The sequence below is a fragment of the Carlito syrichta genome, unplaced genomic scaffold, assembly GCF_000164805.1.
Source record: "Carlito syrichta isolate Samal-C Ts95f unplaced genomic scaffold, Tarsius_syrichta-2.0.1 Scaffold287767, whole genome shotgun sequence".
In the NCBI taxonomy this organism is placed as follows: Eukaryota; Metazoa; Chordata; class Mammalia; order Primates; family Tarsiidae; genus Carlito; species Carlito syrichta.
The window spans coordinates 1-18,391 of record NW_007231863.1 but is presented as its reverse complement, the minus strand read 5'-3'; positions in this window follow the sequence as shown (position 1 = coordinate 18,391).

Genomic DNA, 18,391 nt, shown 5'->3' with positions numbered 1-18,391 from the left:
CTATTTCACACAATGGTCACTGCTGGGCAGTACCAGAGCTATTGTGGGCCTAGATACTCCACTGTACTGCAAGGTAACATGACGATGGACTTTGATGTTCCAGGATGATACTTTATAGCTAATGGTATTGGCCTGCTGCAGTTTTAAGTCATTGTGGTAAAACTATTAGTAAGCATCCCTGAGAAATGGCCTGTGCATCAAACATAGCAAACTAATACGGCATACAGACTTATATTGGGAGGCTGAGAGGCAAGGGGAAAGGAACACAAGCCCTGCTGCAGAATTGACCTGGTTTCAGACTGGATCCACTTGCCAGCTGTATAACCTTGGGCAAATTAACCTTATAGACCTCATCTGTGAAAATAATTTTTCTTCACAGTGTGTGTTGTAAGGATTAAATGAGAACATTTATTTCAGTGCTCTTTGATTTCACAGAGAGCTATGAGTACATTGCATGGAAACAGTGATATTTAAACATTCACAGGTCAACAGTGCTTGGATTCTCAAGAAATCTTCCTTGTGCATTGTGGTGGACACCTGTTGTTTTTGCTGGCTCTCTGGGTAACAGAACCCCACTTTCCTGTGACAAATTCATTTCATATGATTTGTTTGGCAATGCCCTTATTTCCTCTAGCTACAAAAGGTGAGCACATCATTATCTTTCTCCCTGGCCTCATCAAATGGTTTAGGGATGAACACATGACCCAACCTGGGCCAATCAGAGCCTTCTCCAGGCTCTTCTGCCAGAGTTATTGGCAAACTGTTTTTTGTTGTTGTTGTTTGTTTGTTTGTTTGCTAGATTGCTGGGTTGGTAGGATGTAAAGCTGGGCATGCTGGGGAACATCTTGCCACATGGAGCAGGTCTATCCAAGAAGTGGGAAGACAGAACCTTAAAAGAACCTGAGACTCTGGATCCAGTCATGCTAGAAACTACTACAAACAAGAGAGGTCTGGATAATACAGAGCTTAATAATAAGTTAGAGGACTGGCATCAATAATACCTATCCATTTCCAAGGAGTCTAATATGTGTTGGAGTTTCTGTTTACTCACCTGTAAATGAAAAGAATAACATCTACTTCTCAAAGCTCTTGTGAAGATTAAATAAGATAACATATGTAAAATTCCTTCTTTGGAGTCCAAGAAATGTTAGTTACCCTGGACTGGACATGGTAACTCTCTACTGGATTTACCTAACTATTTGACTTCATATAGATGTTTCTCACTTTGAAAAAAAAATTTACTGTTATCTTGTATTCCTGGTAGCTAGCTGAAGCAATTTGCTTAGCAAGCATTTTCCTTAAGATTGCTGAATAAATTGGCTTCAGTTCTGCTGTGTTCAGTACCAGTCTCATCCCCAGGTGAGGCAGCAACCTCCTAAATATTTTTTTAATTGATGTTCCTCTAAATTTCTTCATTTCATAGATGATACTTGGAATTTTACCATTGAAGCTTCATTTAAAAAAAATCATTGAAATATTATATATATGGTATTATATATATGGCATAAGTATATAAACATATAAGCGTTCATACAAGTGTATTGTTCAGTCAGTTTCTTCAAATGGAACACACTCATGCAGTCATCACTCAAATTAAGGAATTATCAGCATCCCAGAAGTCTCCCTCATGTCTCTCACCACCATTCATTATTGCTCCAAAAGTAACCACTATCCTACTTTCTAATAGCATGGATTATTTTGCATGTTTTCTTTTGTTATTTATTTAAATGGTATAGTGGGTCTATTCACTTGTGTCTGACTTCTCTAGCTTAACATTATATTTGTGAAATTCATTCATATTGTTAAGTAGTAGTTTGTTCATTCTCATCGCTGCATACTATTCCATACTATTACTTATTCATTCTACTGCTAGAGGGCATTTTAAGTAATTTTCATTTGAGGGTGTTATAAATAATGTTGCAATGAACATGAATTTTAGCTGAACATACTCATGCATTTCCATTACATATATAAGACAAGGATAGCTGGGTCATAAGATATGCATCTGTACATAACATTTTCCCAGATGTTTCACATCTTTAATATAAGACTTTCTTGCTCTTTGAAGTTATGAGGGGAATCAGGATGGCATTGCAAGCTAAAGATAATGGAGCAATGCTTTCACATTCTGGGGAAAATTATTTCAACCTAGATTTTAATACCAGAAAAACAATCATTCAAATGTGAATATGGGATATGTACATTTTCAGCCAATTGAAGTGTGGCAAAGATTGTCTTACTAACAGTCATTCTTCTTCTGTAGTAATAAGTAGGTTTCCATAAGTTGCCCTGCAAATGACCATATTTCTCATCTTTCCTGGCAGCTAGGTGTGACCATGTGACTAGTTTCAGGCAAATGAGATGAGAGCTGACGTGATATATGTAACTTCTGGGCCGTGCCCTAAAGAACCAGGAGTTTGTCTTTTACTTCCTCTTCTTTCCTCCCTTCTGACTGAAATGTAGGTGTAATGGAAGGAGCTGAAGCAGCCAACATGGATCTCAAAAAGCTACTTGTTGAGAGTGGAAGAAGTAATAAGAGAATAAGTCAAACTGCTTATTATGCCCAGAGTGTCCTGTGACAGATATAAACACTGATCTTATTTAAGCTACTGTTATTTTGACCTTTGATGTAGCAGTATCTGGGTGAATCGGTATTTTACCTAAAATCAAAAGTCTCAGAAAGTTTGCCTATGTACTTTTCTTATGAAAATGCTGCACCACCACAGGGAATCACCCATGGAAGAAGAAACCATGAGATTCAGGAAACAAAGGATTCAGCACAAGGTAGAGACAATGGCAGTGCTCAGGAATTTAGTTTAGTTATATGAAACAGATATTCTCAGTGAGAAGGATGTCTCTCTTACCAAATGAGAGGTCCAGAAGACAGCATTTCATGGCTGGGATAGCTGTTCTATGATGTCCGCAGAGATGCAATCTTCTTCTAGTTTCCTATTCTACCGTCCTCATGGTGTGCTTTTTGTCCTCAGGTTTACAGCACGGTTCCTGGAACTTCAGCCATCACTCCCATGTTCTAGACAGAGGGTTTCAGCCCTCTTTTTAAGGAGCTCTCCTAGAAATCCCACCCAACAACTTCCATTTTCATCTTTTTGGCTAAAAACGAGTCACATGATCAATCTTATTTGTAAAGAAAGCTGGGAAATATACTTTGTTACCCACTGCAAAATCAGGGTGTAGTTAATAAGGAAGAAGGAAAGAATAAGCACTACGTAGGCAAATGGTTGTTTCTACCACGAGTGCTTTGTACTTCCTTTCCAAAATATTTCCATTGCTTGTGGATAGTGGGAATATGGATGGTGATGGTTGTTTTCATTTTTTAAAATGTTTGCATATGATTGTTTTCTAGTAAACATGCACTATTTTTCCAATCACCCACACAGATATATAATAACTAAATTTATTATTTAGTACATGCTAGGTCTGCTCTACAAAGTTTATATATATATCTATGTATATATATTTATGAATTCCTCTAAGTAAATCTTTGAGATAGTTGCTACTGTTATCTCCATTATATTTATGGGGAAACTGAGGTACAGGAGGGTTAAGCAACTTCTCTAATATCACCCATTTAATAGGTGGGAGAGCCATGTTCAAACCCAGGAAATCTAGCTGAGAGGCTGCCCTATACCTCAACGTTATACTGCCCCTCCTAAAAGGAAATTAAGCAAAGAGAATTAAACAAAGAGAATTTAAATGATGACACTATTCTCATTATTTTCACAAAGACAGGAGCTACAGTTTTACATCCTTTATATTTGTTGTCTGGATGTTCTCTGTGTCAGGTGGGATCCTTAGCTGGGGACCTCATGCACACACCACAAAAAGGGAACTATATCCTCCTGAAATCAACTGTGTCCCCACCCAGAGGGCAGTAGGCTTGGGCTCTGCTCACTTTTAAATATACTTGACGTCCTTGGCAGCCCTGGCCATCATCAATACCACTTAACATATTTCCAAGGAGTCTGGTATGCTTGGGAGTGCCTCCTTGCCTCAGACTAAATTGGCCAATCCACAGAGTGAGTGCTGGTTTGAACCTGCTTTGTGTACATAAGAAAGAAAAATACTAGACATCTGTCACTTCATCTAATTAAGTCCTCCATTTAGTTTATTAATAGAACTAAGAGCCTAACATAAGTCACCTGACTCCTACTTCAGTAGATGCCATTTCAGTGAATTTTACCATTCTTCTGATAGCAGTATTCTCTTTTCTGACTTCTTATTTCTTTAAATGATTGCATTAACTAAAATCAAATGAGCTTGAAATTGTGTCGACTGTGACTGATGGCATTTAAGAGTTCCGATGGGCCAGGCTCGGTGATTCAGCCTGTAATCCCAGCACCTTGGGAGGCTAAGGTGAGTGGATTGCCTGAGCCCGTGGGTTCGAGACCAGCCCAGGCAACTTGGCGAGACCTCATCTCTACAATAAATCAAAAATTAGCCAGTAGCGCGCACCTGTAGTTCTGGCTACTTGGAAGGCTGAGGCAGAAGGATTGTCGGAGCCAAGCAGGTCGATGCTGTGGTGGCCGTAAGCATGCCACTGCACTCCAGCCTGGGCAACAGTGAGACTCCAACTCAAAAAAAAAAAGAGAGAGAGAGAGTTCCACTGCTTCCAAAACCCTGTTCAGGCTGGCATTGAGCCATCTCCAAGTGAAAAACCCATTTCCTGGCAAGAAACAATTGATGAGAACCTAGACTAACATGGTATTAAAGAGACTCAAGGGCCTGGTGCAGTGTCTTACACTTGTAATCCCAGCACTTTGGGAGGCCAAGGTGAGATAATTGCCTGAGCCCAGTAGTTCGAGACCAACCTGGGCAACATGGCAAGACCGTGTCTCTACAATTGAAAAGAAGGAAGGAAGGAAGGAAGGAAGGAAGGAAGGAAGGAAGGAAGGAAGGAAGGAAGGAAGGAAGGAAGGAAAGAAGGAAGGAAGGAAGGAAGGAAGGAAGGAAGGAAGGAAGGAATTAGTCAGGCTGACACAGAAGGATCACCTGAGCCCAGTAGGTCAAGGCTTTGGTAGCTGTGAGCGTGCCACTGCACTCCAACCTGAGTTTTTGAGTGAGACTCCAACTCAAGAAATAAATTAATTAATAAAGAGGTCCAAGAATTAGCATAGTTGAAGATCCTTTGCTAGAATCCCAGGACAGGCAGTTTAAAAAAAGTTTTCACTCATTGAATGTGGATTGAATTGAGCTTAACTTGGCTTAAATTCTGGCAAGTGGGGCTGGCAGTTCTTATGTTTGGATTTTGTTATCAAAATTCTGGCAATAAATGATTTTAGCTCCTTTATATTTTAAACCTTTGAAATGTCCGTGTTAGCTTTCTGTATTAAGAACGGAGAAAATGTGTTAATCCAGGAGTTTCATAGTTTCTGCACTCATAATCCTTTTTGACATGAAGCTAAATTTCATTTTTCACACATCTTTTTTCTGTTAATTACCTAGTAAGTAGTAGTAGCTTCTCTTAGTGGCCTCACCTTCTTTATGCCTTTTCTCCTCAGGGTCCATGGACCCCCTGTTCCCCACCTAGACTGGACCTCCCAGAACACCCAGCCATACCTCAGAATTTGGGCCACAGACTTGAGCGGGGACAAAAGACCACTAAACGTTTACTGAGTCCGGCAGTCACTTTCATTTAAATTATCCAATTAAATCTCTGCAACAAATCTCTTGGACTGACATTCTTTCAGATGAGGAAGCTGGGACTTCAAATGATAAGTAGTTTTCTCTAGGTCTCTATGAACATTGTACCTGGTTCATAAGGCCCTGTCTGCTGCCTCCTTAAAACCATCCCTTTACTCTGTTCTCAATCAAAAGCTGCAAGGACCTTAAGACTATCGCTTGTCTTGTTATAATGACGGAAGAGCTATAGTCACATGTACAAATTCATGCCAAGGTGTTGCCATTCTCTCTTAACAGAGACCTTTTGAAGATAAAAATCCAAAGAAATAAAGTGCCAATAATAAGGTAAAGATGTGAAAAGTATTTCTCCTTCCTGGAGTGAGGCCTGAGAAGATTCAGGTCGAAAAGGGGGTAGACTGGATTGACCTTTCAGGGGTCATTCAAATCCTGCAGTGTAAGGAGTTCAGCCTTGCAGTCCCTGTCCTAGCCCTGGACAGTACTGTCTTTGCTTATGCTTATTCTTGCTGCTGCTTCTGCCCCCCACAATATAGCTTGTTCTTAGCCTGGTGTCCAGATTTTTTTTGGGGGGGGTAGGTAGTATCCTTGTCCATATTCCCTCTTCCTCAGCTTTATGCTCCTAGATTTTTCTGAAAATATAATTCATAATCTGCCATCTTTCACATTTAAAAATGAAATTTAGCTCTCTTATATACCTGCACTATCTCCACTTTATCTTATAATTACCTCCATGTTCTCTTTCTTCTGTTGGGCTGTGAGGGATCCACAAAGGGAAGAACCATCGGGTCTTCCTCCAGCCTAGTCTAACTTCTCCAAACTCACTGAGCCACAGTTGGTCTCTTTTTGCTTCTCAAGCACACTAACTCCTTTCCACCCCCAGAGCCTTTGCACTTGCTGTTCCCTCTGCCGCTACATCTTCCTACAGTATAATCCTTCCATTAACAGGTGTTGGGTCAGATGTCACCTCTCTGGGAGACTTTTTCTGATCCCATATGAAGAAGCCACCAATCTTTCTTTACTTTGTTTTTTTCATAGCACTTATCTATTTGATGTTATCAGGTTTGTTCTGGTCCCTTATAAAAAAAATCTATCTCAACTCCATGAGGACAAGAACCTTGTCTTGTTTACTGCTATATCCCAGCACCTAGAGCAGTGGCTGACAGCTGACACAAAGTAAGCAGTAAATAAATGTTGCTGTAATACATGATTGAGCAGTAGTACTCAATAAACGTTAGTTGAATGAATGAATAAATGAATGACAGAGTTTGGTTTTCTCTTCCCCGAATACCCACAACCAGGTTTCTCATATGGCACGATTGCCATCTACCTCGTATTACAATGGCCATTTCTCTGGGTAGACTTGGAGCTCAAGTAGGCAAAGATGCTGTCTTATTTATTTGCATATCCTGCCTAAATCCAACAGAATGGCTTTCACATTGTAGCTTCTTGATAAATGTCTGAGTCACTCCTCTCATTTTCTGGTGTCTAATAGAGCCCAAGAATGCTATTTGAATTCTTACCAATGTTGCAGCCAACTCATATTTATGGATAAGCATCTTCACACTATATGATATGATTGCATTGGTACAGAAGCACTCGCTGCGTGACCAGCTCCTTCTGTTCATGCTTCTGGGTCTCCGAAGCGTGCTGAGAGCAGTCATGACAGCAGTGTTGTCCCTAGACAGACAAATTCAACACTGCCGGTTGTCTTGTATTCGATAACCTTATGCTGACTTTTGACCTTCAACAGCACATCAGGATATCTTTAAAAAAACAGCCTCAGGGCCGGGTGTGGTGGCTCACGCCTATAATTCTAGAGCTTTGGGAGGCTGAGGTGAAAGGATCGCCTGAGCCCATGGGTTTGAGACCAACCTGGGCAACTTGGTGAGATCTCGTCTCTACAATAAATAAAAAAATTAGCCGGGTGTGGCAGTGTGCGCCTGTAGTCCCAGCTACTTGGAAGGCTGAGGTGGAAGGATTACCTGAGGCTAGCAGGTCGAGGCTGTGGTGCCCATGAGTGTGTCACTGCACTCCAGTGTGGGTGACAGAGTGAGACTCCAACTCAACGCTCCCCAAAACAGGTTCAGTAACATCTAGATCTGTGCCCTATTGTTACTGAGCAATAATATGCATGCATAACTAGAACTTGGATGTTTTTCCCACTAATGTGTTTGTTAACTTTTACTTAGGTCAAAATTCTTTTACTCTTTTCTTTGCATAGTTTATTCCTGTCATTTTGAAATCTCACTCCCAGCCAGGCACGGTGGCTCAAGCCTATAATCCCAGCACTTTGGGAGGCTGAGGTGAGGGGATTACCTGAGCCCACGGGTTTGAGAACAGCCTGGGCAACTTGGTAAAACCTCATCTCTACAGTAAAAACAAACAAACAAACAAACAAATAAGTTAGCCGGGTGTGGTAGTGCACACCTGTAGCTCTAGCTACTTGGAAGGCTGAGGTGGAAGGATCACCTGAGCCCAGCAGGTCTATGCTAGGGTGGCCGTGAGCGTGCCACTGCTCTCCAGCCTGGGCAACGGAGACTCCAACTCAAAAAAAAAATAATCTGATCAAGATCATTATATTTTCCAGCACCCAGTTAAATATTTCATACCTGCTTTTCTTTTCCTTTTCTCCTTTCTTCAGTTTTACCCCCTAACTGATTCTGTTATCATCCAACTATCCAGAGATTGTTACAGCTTCTTTGTCAGGATTTACATTTTTCTTTTCCTTTTATCTCTAACTCAGTAACTCTGTATTTAGTGCCATAGCAAGTAGTTGGTCTAGTAATTGATTTTAGCTTAAATACTCATTCGGCTTCTACTTTATGGTCATTAATGTCACTCTTAGAAGTTATAAATGGACTTTAATGCATTATTCCTTTTTTAAAAACTTGAAAAGTTAGTAACTCTTAAAGAAGCTTAAGCCTATTATTCACTAGCATACTTCTCTAAACAGTGAGCAAATAAACCATTTAGTCTTTATTCTGTTCTCCTTGATAGAAACTTACTACTCTTGATTTGTTAATAAGGCAAATAAATTCTCCTTTGAAAGACGTGACAGGTACTGTTCCTGTGCTTAGAGTCATAACTAGAAATTCTAAGTTCCTAAGTAGCAATTTTTGAGACTGCCCCTTTAACCTTCATTAATTGCAAAATAAACAGATCCATGACACTAAACCTTCAGGAATCTGCATTAGATGTTTTAAAACTTTTTAATATTTTGAAAAGTAATCAAATACAACCCTTGGGTGTGTTTAGTTATTGTTTGTTTGTTTTTAACAACTTCATTGAGATGTAATTCACATACTGTTCAACTCACCCTTTAAAGTGTACAATTCATTGGTTTTTTAGAACATTCACAAATATGTGCAATCATTACCACAGTCAATTTTAGAACACTTTTATAATCTCAAGAAGCAACCCCCTACTTATTAGCTATCTCCTCCTCACCCTCCCTCCCTTCTTTCCCCCATCCTAAGCAGTCACTAATCTACTTTTTTTTTTTCTTTATAGATTTTCATATTCTGGACTTTTATACGAATGCAATCATAAGTATATGGTATTTTGTGACTGGTTTCTTTCGCTTATTATTATGTCTTCAACGTTCATCTATATTGTAGCAGTGTATGAGTACTTTGTTCCCTTTTGTGGTCCAATGACATTCCATTACATAGATATAACTCATTTGGTTTATATTCATTAGTTGATGGACATTTGGGTTGTTTCCACCTTTTGGGTCTTATTAAACATTTGAGTACAAGTGTCTTTGTGGACATATGTTTTCATTTCTCTTGGGCATATACCTGGGAGTAGAATTGCTGGGTCATACGGTAACCTTATGTTTAATAATTTGAGGAACTCCTAGACTGTTTTCCAAAGTGACTGTGTCATTTTACACTCCCACTAACAGTGTATGAGAGTTCTAATTTTTTCACATCCTCATCAAAACTTAATTGTTACCTGACTTTTTACTCTAGCCATCCTAGTGGATGTGGAGTGGTATCTCATTGTGGCTTTGATTTGTATCTCTCTGGTAACTAATGATGCCAACCATCTTTCCATGTGCTTATGGCCATTTGTATCTCTTCCTTGGGTAAATGTCTATTCGGTCATTTGTTTATTTTTAAATTGTGATATTTGTCTTTTTATTATTGAAAGGGTTTTAGAATATATTCTAAACACAAGCCCCTTAGCACAAAAGCTTTTAATGTTGATGACATCAAATTGGTGTGTGTGTGTGTGTGTGTGTGTGTGTGTGTGTGTGTGTGTGTGTGTGTGTTTTTGCTCTTGCTTTTCTGAATCTGAGGTCATGAATGAATGCCCCTATTTTCTTCTAAGAGTTAATAGTTTTTGCTCTTCTATTTATGACTTTAACCAATTTTGAATTAACTTTTTATATGGTATAAGGTAAGAGTCCAACTTCATTTTTTTGCATGTGGCTATCCAGTTGTCTCAGTCTCATTTATTGAAAAGACTATTCTTTTTACATTGAATAGTTTTGACCTTCTTGTAAAAATCAGTTGGCCATAGATGTATAGATTTATTTCTAGACTCTCCATTTTATTCCACTGATCTGTATGTCTGTTCCTGTGCCAGTGCCAGGGACACTGTTACTTTGTAGTAGATTTTGAAATTCAGAAGTGTGAGTTCTCCTGTTTTATTCTACTTTTTCAAAATTGTTTTGCTACTCTGGATCCCTTGTAATTCCATGTAAATTTATGATTGGCTTGTTAATGTGTACAAAGCAGTCATCTGAGATTACATTGGAGTTGCATGGAATCTGTAGATCAGTTTGGAAAGTATTAATATCTTAATAATAAGATGTTAATGGATCCATGTTCATAGATCAAGTCTTTTGATCCATGAAAATGGGGTTTGTTTTTCAATTATTTAGATTTTCTTTAATTTCTTTACAGAATGTTTTTAGTTTTTAGAGTGTACATTCTATACTTTTGTTAAATCTATTCTTTTTTTTTTTTTTTTTTGAGTTGGAGTCTCACTCTGTCGCCCAGGCTGGAGTGCAGTGGCATGTTCCTGGCCACTGCAGCCTTGACCCGCTGGGCTCCAGCAATCCTTCTGCCTCAGCCTTCCAATTAGCCGAAACTACAGGCACGCGCTACCACGCCCGGCTAATTTTTGACTTACTGTAGATATGAGGTCTCACCAAGTTGCCCAGGCGGGTCTCGAACCCACGGGGTCAGTCAATCCACTCACCTTGGCCTCCCAAAGCACTGGGATTAAAGATTTTTTTGGATGCTATTATAAATGGATTGTTTTCTTGTTTTTATTTTTGGTTTGGTCATTGCAAGTGTGTAGAAATATAATTAATTTTTGTATATTGAGCTTGTATCCTACAGGTTTGCTGAATTCATTTATTAATTCTAATATTTTTTAGTGGATTTCTAAGAATTTTCTTATGTATGAGATTATGTCATCTTTTTTATTGTTTTTTTCCTTTTGGAGACAGGGTTTCACTCTGCTACCCAGGTTAGAATACAGTGGAATGATCATAGCTTGCTTCAGCCTCGAACTCCTGGGCTCAGGTTATCCTCCTGCCTTAGCCACTGAGTCGCTGGGACTACAGGTGCATGCCACTGTGCTCAGCGATTAAGTTATCTTTAAAAATAGTTTTACTTCTTCCTTTCTAATCTCAGTACCTTTTTTTCTTGACTAGTTGGATCCATATTCATAACAGATTGGTCTATAGTTTCTTTTTATTGTGACATGTTTGTGTGATTTTGGTATCTAGGTGATAATGACCACATATTTGATTTGAGAAGTGTTCTTTCCTCTTCTATATTTTGAAATAATTTGTTAAGAAATGGTATCAGGCCGGGCGCAGTGGCTCAAGCCTGTAATCCCAGCACTTTGGGAGGCCGAGGTGAGAGGATTGCCTGAACCTAGGGGTTTGAAATCAGTCTAGGCAACATGGTAAGACCTCGTCCCTACAATAAATAAAAAAATTAGGTAGGTGTGGTGGCGCGCGCCTGTAGTTCGGGCTACTTGGAAGGCTGAGGCAGAAGGATCACCAGAGCCTAGCAGGTCGACGCTGGGGTGGCAGTGAGCATGCTACTGCACTCCAGCCTGTGAGACTCCAGCTCAAAAACAAACAAACAAAAAGAACTGGCATCAATTCTTCATGGAATGTTTGGTAGAATTCAGTGGTGATGACATTTGAGCCTGTTTTTTCTTTGTGGATATTAAAAAATCCTAATTTAATCGCCTCACTTATTCTAGTTCTCTTCGTATTTTCTATTTCTTCTTGAGTCAATTTTGGTAGTTTGTGTCTTTCTTTTGGTTCCTGATTCTCTGTCAGAGCTTCCCCATTTGATTGTTTCTAAGTATTGGCAGCAGATGTGACAAATTAGCACCAGGATTGTGGAACACAAATGAGCGTGACTAGATGCAAGACTTGGAAGGATTGAACAGCAGGCGGGGGTCAGCAACCAGTGGAGTAATGGAAGCCAGAATATGCATTAGCAGAAAAGTCAAAACCAGACAAGAAATAGAGACAGTGGGAGACCAGACCCCAGAGGGAAGATACGAATCAAGAGGTGTGCAAATCTGGGAAGGGAAAACAGCATTAGAAGGAAAAGCAGTCCAAAGCTTAGACAGACAGATCAGAGACCAACAGAAAGAACAGAGTTCACTGCCTGGCACTGAAACAATCTCTGCCTTAACCTAGGATAATTTCTGAACTGTGGTGAAGATAGGTTCCACTCCCTGAGCTTGGTGCCGTGAGATTCAAAGATACAGACATGTGGGACTCCCTGATGACATTAGGGGAATGAGAAGGAGAGAGAGAGAGAGAGAGAGAGAGAGAGAGAGAGAGAGAGAGAGAGAGAGAGAGAGAGAGAGAGAGAGAGAATGAGAGAGAATTTGAGAGTCCTAAAAGGAACTGTATAACCTACATATGTACTCCAAACTGAACCCTTTAAGTGTGACAGAGGTATCCCAAGGAAAATTAATTTAACATTAGTATACATAATTTAAAATCCATTCTTGAACTACACATAACTATACCAAACAATGCACAGATAGAATGACATTTTCTATGTCCCAGAAACAAGAAATTATTTTCTCATATTTTGGAATATAAAAGCTGGGCTTTTATTACAAATTAATTCTCTTCCAAAAAGAATGAGTAACATGAACCCATTAAATAAATAAAAGAAGTAAAATGGAAAATATTTTCGATCGCATATTTGATTAAAATATTTAGTATTATGTGTATCTACAAAAAGATGGTCCCTTGAGGAATACAAATTCCAAGTAAGATGGGGTTTATTTTAAAGGGAGAAAGCCACAGCTATGCTAATAATTCCTTTTAAGATTCTGTGGATAACATGATACCCGCAATAGTATCTAACATAAACATGTAAGGAGACTTGAGAGAAGCAACAAAAATAAACTGTATCACCCCTGCAAAGTTTTTTTCCACCCTCTAGCTTTTTTAAAATCTCGAGGAAAAGATAAGAATAGAAAAGATAAAGGAAAAAAAAATCAGAAAAGTAAATTTGTGAACTATGTTCTTAAAGAACATATTAATAGAAAGGTGTAGAGAGAGCTGGGCACCGTAACTCACGCCTATAATCTCAGCACCTTGGGAGGCAGAGGCGAGAGGATTGCCTGAGCCCAGGGGTCCGAGACCTGGATAACTTGGCGAGATCTTGTCGCTACAATAAATAAAAAAAATTAGGCAACCTCCTCAGTTCCCCTCCTGCTGTGGGAGCTTTTCTGTCCTCCTAATAAATCCTGCTTTCTAAAAAAAAAAAATTAGCTGGGCGTGGTGGTGCATGCCTGTTGTTCCAGCTACCTGGAAGGCTGAGGTAGAAGGATTGCCAGAGCCCAGCAGGTCAAGGTTGTGGTGGCCGTGGGCATGTCACTGCACTCCAGCCTGGGCAATAGTAAGACTCAACTAAAAAAAAATTTTAAAGGTGTAGAGATAGATTGATTATTAGGTTTGTTTTTAACTGGGTGAGGACTTTTTCACTTGAAAGCTACCCCCCCCCCCCAAAAAGCAATGTAAATTAGTTTAGCTGCAAAGGTAACTCGTTGGTTCCAGTAATGTGACCACCATTTTCTGTCTTTCCGTCTCTTGGCTGGCTCTGCCTTCTTCTTTTTCCTATTTTTCCTCCTCCTTTCCTCATCCTTCTCTGTCTCCTCCCCCTCTTCTTCTTCTTTTATCCCATTGTTTCATTCCACAAATGGATGCTTCCATGTAACTGGGAAAGATAGTCTCTGACAAGAATAGAATTTCATACTCCCTAGAGCTAATTATTTGTTGATTAAATTAAAGAACTAATAAACACACTTGAGCTCAGTAGAGCTATAGCAACATGAAGGCAAGATAAGGGCTCAGAGAATGACCATTCCTGAATAGCTCTCTGTGTCTGTGGCCTCTGTCTTTTCTACCATGATCTTGCCACAAGAGGCTTTTCTCCCACTGGCTTGGGCTTGAAAGTTTTCTGCCTATTTTCTAAAAATGAGTTTATTCAAAATTCATCCACTAAACATGTCCTTAAGCCCCTACTATGTATAGGCTCTGGAGTACAGAACTCATTAAGATAGATGTGGTCCTTTCCTTCAAAGAAATTACATTTGCGTGGGAGTATGTATTGGGGGTGTTGCTTGCTTAGATAAGATGACCAGTGAAGGCCTCTTTGAGAACATGATGACTGAGCCACTCCCTTTAAGTTGAGGAGACTTTGGCCATATAGAGATCATTTTCTAGGAGGGTAAAGAATAGCTCCAAGGAGGTGCTGGCTGAACTTCTGACTTAATCACAAGAAGGAGGTGGGCATGTGAAGGCCATATACCTGCTACACTTACGTAATTGAGGTTCTTACCAACTCTCACCATTGTGGCTCCAGTAACCTCTTGAGCAATCTTGTATTCTGAAGGGCCCTCTCTGCACTGCCACTAGAGTTGCCTTTCTAAAATGCAACTCTGCGTATGACATTCTCCTATTTAAGTCCTTCCATTGCCCCAGGTTAAACTCTGAACCCCCAGGCACACGACTGCAGTGAGATTTATGACCTGGCCCCTATCTACCTCACCAGCTTCCAACATGCTGCTTGCCATGCACTGCATGTAGCAGTCACTGAACTAGGTGTTTCTTTTCCATGACAGGCTCTTTTACATCTTCATGCCTTTGTACATACTACTCCATGACCTGAAACTCCTTTCCTTCTTTGGCCCCCATTCCCTGTGTAACAAATACTCATTCTTGAAAGATGCCATCTCCTTTAGGAAGCCTCTGAATCCTCCCAGGCTGGAGTGGACGGCTGTGCTGTCCACTTCTTAGCATTCTGATCTTATCTTAATCATATCATTTTATTATAATGTTCTACTTATTTGCTTCCTTCTCTATTAGAAAATAATCTCTCTGAAGATAGGGTTCTTGTCCTTGTATAATATCCAGGGTGGAGTAGACGCCTAGTAAACATTTAAATACATAAATCAGGTTGGGCGCGGTGGCTCATGCCTGTAATCCCAGTACTCCTAACCCAGAACTTTAGGAGGGTGAGGCAGGAGAATCTCTTGAGGCCAGGAGTTCGAGACCAGCCTGGGCAACACAGTGAACCCTTGTCGCTACAGAAAACCAAAGAATTAACCAGGTGTGGCACACACCTGTAGTCCCAGCTACTCACTATGCTGAGGTGAAAGGATTGCCTGACCCCAGGAGGCCGAGGTTGCTGTGAGCTGTAATCATGGTGATCATGCCACTGCAATCTGGCCCAGGCAACAGAGTGAGACCCCCCAACTCAAAACTAACTGACTAACTAACTAACTAACTAAATCAATCAATCAATCAATCAGTCAAAACCAGGTGTGGTGGCATGTGCTTATGGTTCCATCTACTGTGGAAGCTGATGTGGGAGTATTGCTTGAGCAATACCTGTAATGCACTATGATTGCACTTGTAATAGCCACTGCACTCTAGCCTAGATAACATAGCAAGACCCTGTCTCTAAAATAAGTAGGTAAATAACATTTTGAAATAAATACATAAACCATATTTTAAAGCCTACATAGAATCCAAAGTGCAGGAGGCAAATTACAGACCTAACATGTCAAAAAACTAAATATACATGGGGCAAATTTGAGAAACATCTCTCTTTTTTCTTTTCTTTTTCTTTTTCTGTTTTTTTTTTTTTTTTTTTTCATTAATCAGTAGTTTTTATTATGGTTTTGTGGGGTACAGTTAAGGGTAGGTGTACAATGACGTTTCATTCAGGCACCCTGTAAATAAAAAGTGTTTTCCCATCCCCCAACAGATATTTGCTACTGTTAATCCCATCCCCCTCCCCCCCATAGTTTCCCAGTACCATCCGTCATTTTCTCATAGTATTGCATTGGATGTTCAAGGTCCATTATATGAGTGAGAACATGTGATATTCGGATTTTTGTTTTTGTGAGAGGTCACTCAGTATTATAGACTCTAGTTCCATCCAGGTTGCAGCGAAATTCATGATTTTGTTCTTTTTTATGGCTGCGTAGTATTCCATCGTGTATATGTACCACATTTTTTTAATCCAGTCCTCTTTTGATGGGCAGCATGGTTGTTTCCAGGTTCTTGCTATTGTGAACAATGCTGCGATAAACATACGTGTGCAGGTATCTTTTTTATAGAGTGATTTGTGTTCTTCAGGGTATATTCCCAGTAGGGGGATTGCAGGGTCATATGGAAGGTCAATTTTTAGAGCTTTTAGGAATCGCCACACTGCTTTCCACAGAGGTTGCACTAGTTTACACTCCCACCAACAGTGTAGAAGTGTTCCCTTTTCACCACACCCTCTCTAGCAGCTGTTATTTTTTGAGTTGCTGATAATTGCCATTCTGACTGGAGTTAGGTGGTATCTCAGTGTGGTTTTGATTTGCATCTCCCTGATGATTAGTGAGGTTGAGCATTTCTTCATGTGTTTGTTGGCTGCTCGAATGTCTTCTTTTGTGAAGTGTCTGTTCATGTCTTTTGCCCATTTTATAATGGGGTTGTTTGTTTTCTTCTTTTCAGTACGCTTCAGTTCCTTGTAGATCCAGGATGTTAAGCCTTTGTCAGACCTAGAGTTGGCAAAGACTTTTTCCCAGTCTGTAGGCTGTCTCCCTGCTCTCTTGATGGTTTCTTTGGCTTTGCAGAAGCTTGTCAGTTTAATAAGGTCCCATTTGTCTATCTTCTCTCTTAAGTCCTGTGGGTTTCGGGTTTTGTACAGAAATTGGATGCCAGTTCCGATTTCCATGAGAGTATTTCCTTCCTTTTCTAAGGTTCTTATGGTTTGAGGTTTTACATTTAGGTCTCTGATCCATTTGGAGTTAACCTTTGTGCATGGGGATAGATAGGGGTCCTGTTTCAATCTTCTGCATGTGGTCAGCCAATTTTCCCAGCACCATTTACTGAATAGGTTTTCCTCTCCCCATTGGTAGGTGGTGGGGGCTTTGTCGAAGATGAGTTGGTTGAGAAATTGAGGTTTTGCTTCTGGAATCTCGATTCTGTTCCATTGATCTATATGCCTGTTCCTGTACCAATACCCAAGCTGTTTTGATGATTGTAGCTTTATAGTAAAGTTTGAAATCTGGTATTGTGATACCACCTGCTTTGTTTTTTTTGCTGAGGATTGTTCTGGCTATTCTTGGATGTTTGTGTTTCCATATGAATTCCTGTGTTGTTTTTTCTAGGTCTGAAAAGAATGTTGTTGGTAATTTAATGGGTATTGCATTGAATTTGTAGATTGCCTTAGGTAAGATGGACATCTTCACAATGTTGATTCTTCCGATCCATGAGCATGGGATATTTTTCCACTTGTTCATGTCGGCTTTGATTTCTTTGAGCAGTGTTTTGTAATTTTCATTGTAAAGGTCTTTCACGTCTCTGGTCAGGAATATGCCAAGGTATTTCATTTTTTTTGTGGCTATTGTGAATGGAACTGTGTTTTTTATTTGGGTTTCTGTTTGTTTATTATTGGTGTAGAGAAATGCGATTGTCTTTTGTACATTTATTTTGTATCCTGAGACTTTGCCAAAGGCTTTTATCAATGTAAGGAGACCTTTGACAGATTCTCTTGGGTTTTCAAGGTACACCATCATGTCATCTGCATAGAGAGATAACTTGACTTCCTCTTTTCCTATTTGAATACCTCTGATTGCCTCCTCTTCTCTGATTGCTTTAGCCAGGACTTCCAATACTATGTTGAACAGGAGGGGAGAGAGTGGGCATCCTTGTCTAGTTCCAGTTTTCAGGGGAATTGGTTCCAATTTTTGTCCATTTAGGAGTATGCTGGCTGTGGGTTTCTCGTAGATGGCTTTTACTATTTTGAGGTATGTTCCCCGTATGCCTAGATGTTCAAGGGTTTTTATCAAGAAGGGGTGCTGGATTTTATCAAAAGCTTTTTCTGCATCTAGTGATATGATCATGTGGTTTTTGTTTTGACATCTGTTGATGTATTTAATTACATTTATGGTTTTACGAATATTGAACCAGCCTTGCATGCCAGGAATGAAGCCTACTTGGTCATGATGGATGATTTTTGAGATGTATTGCTGAATCCGGTTTGCTAGGATCTTGTTGAGAATTTTAGCATCTATGTTCATCAAAGATATTGGCCTGTAGTTCTCTTTCTTTGTTGGATCTTTACCTGGTTTAGGTATCAATGTGATGTTGGCTTCGTAAAATGATTTGGGGAGAGTTCCATCTTTTTCAATCGCCTGGAATACCTTCAGTAGGATTGGTATCAGCTCG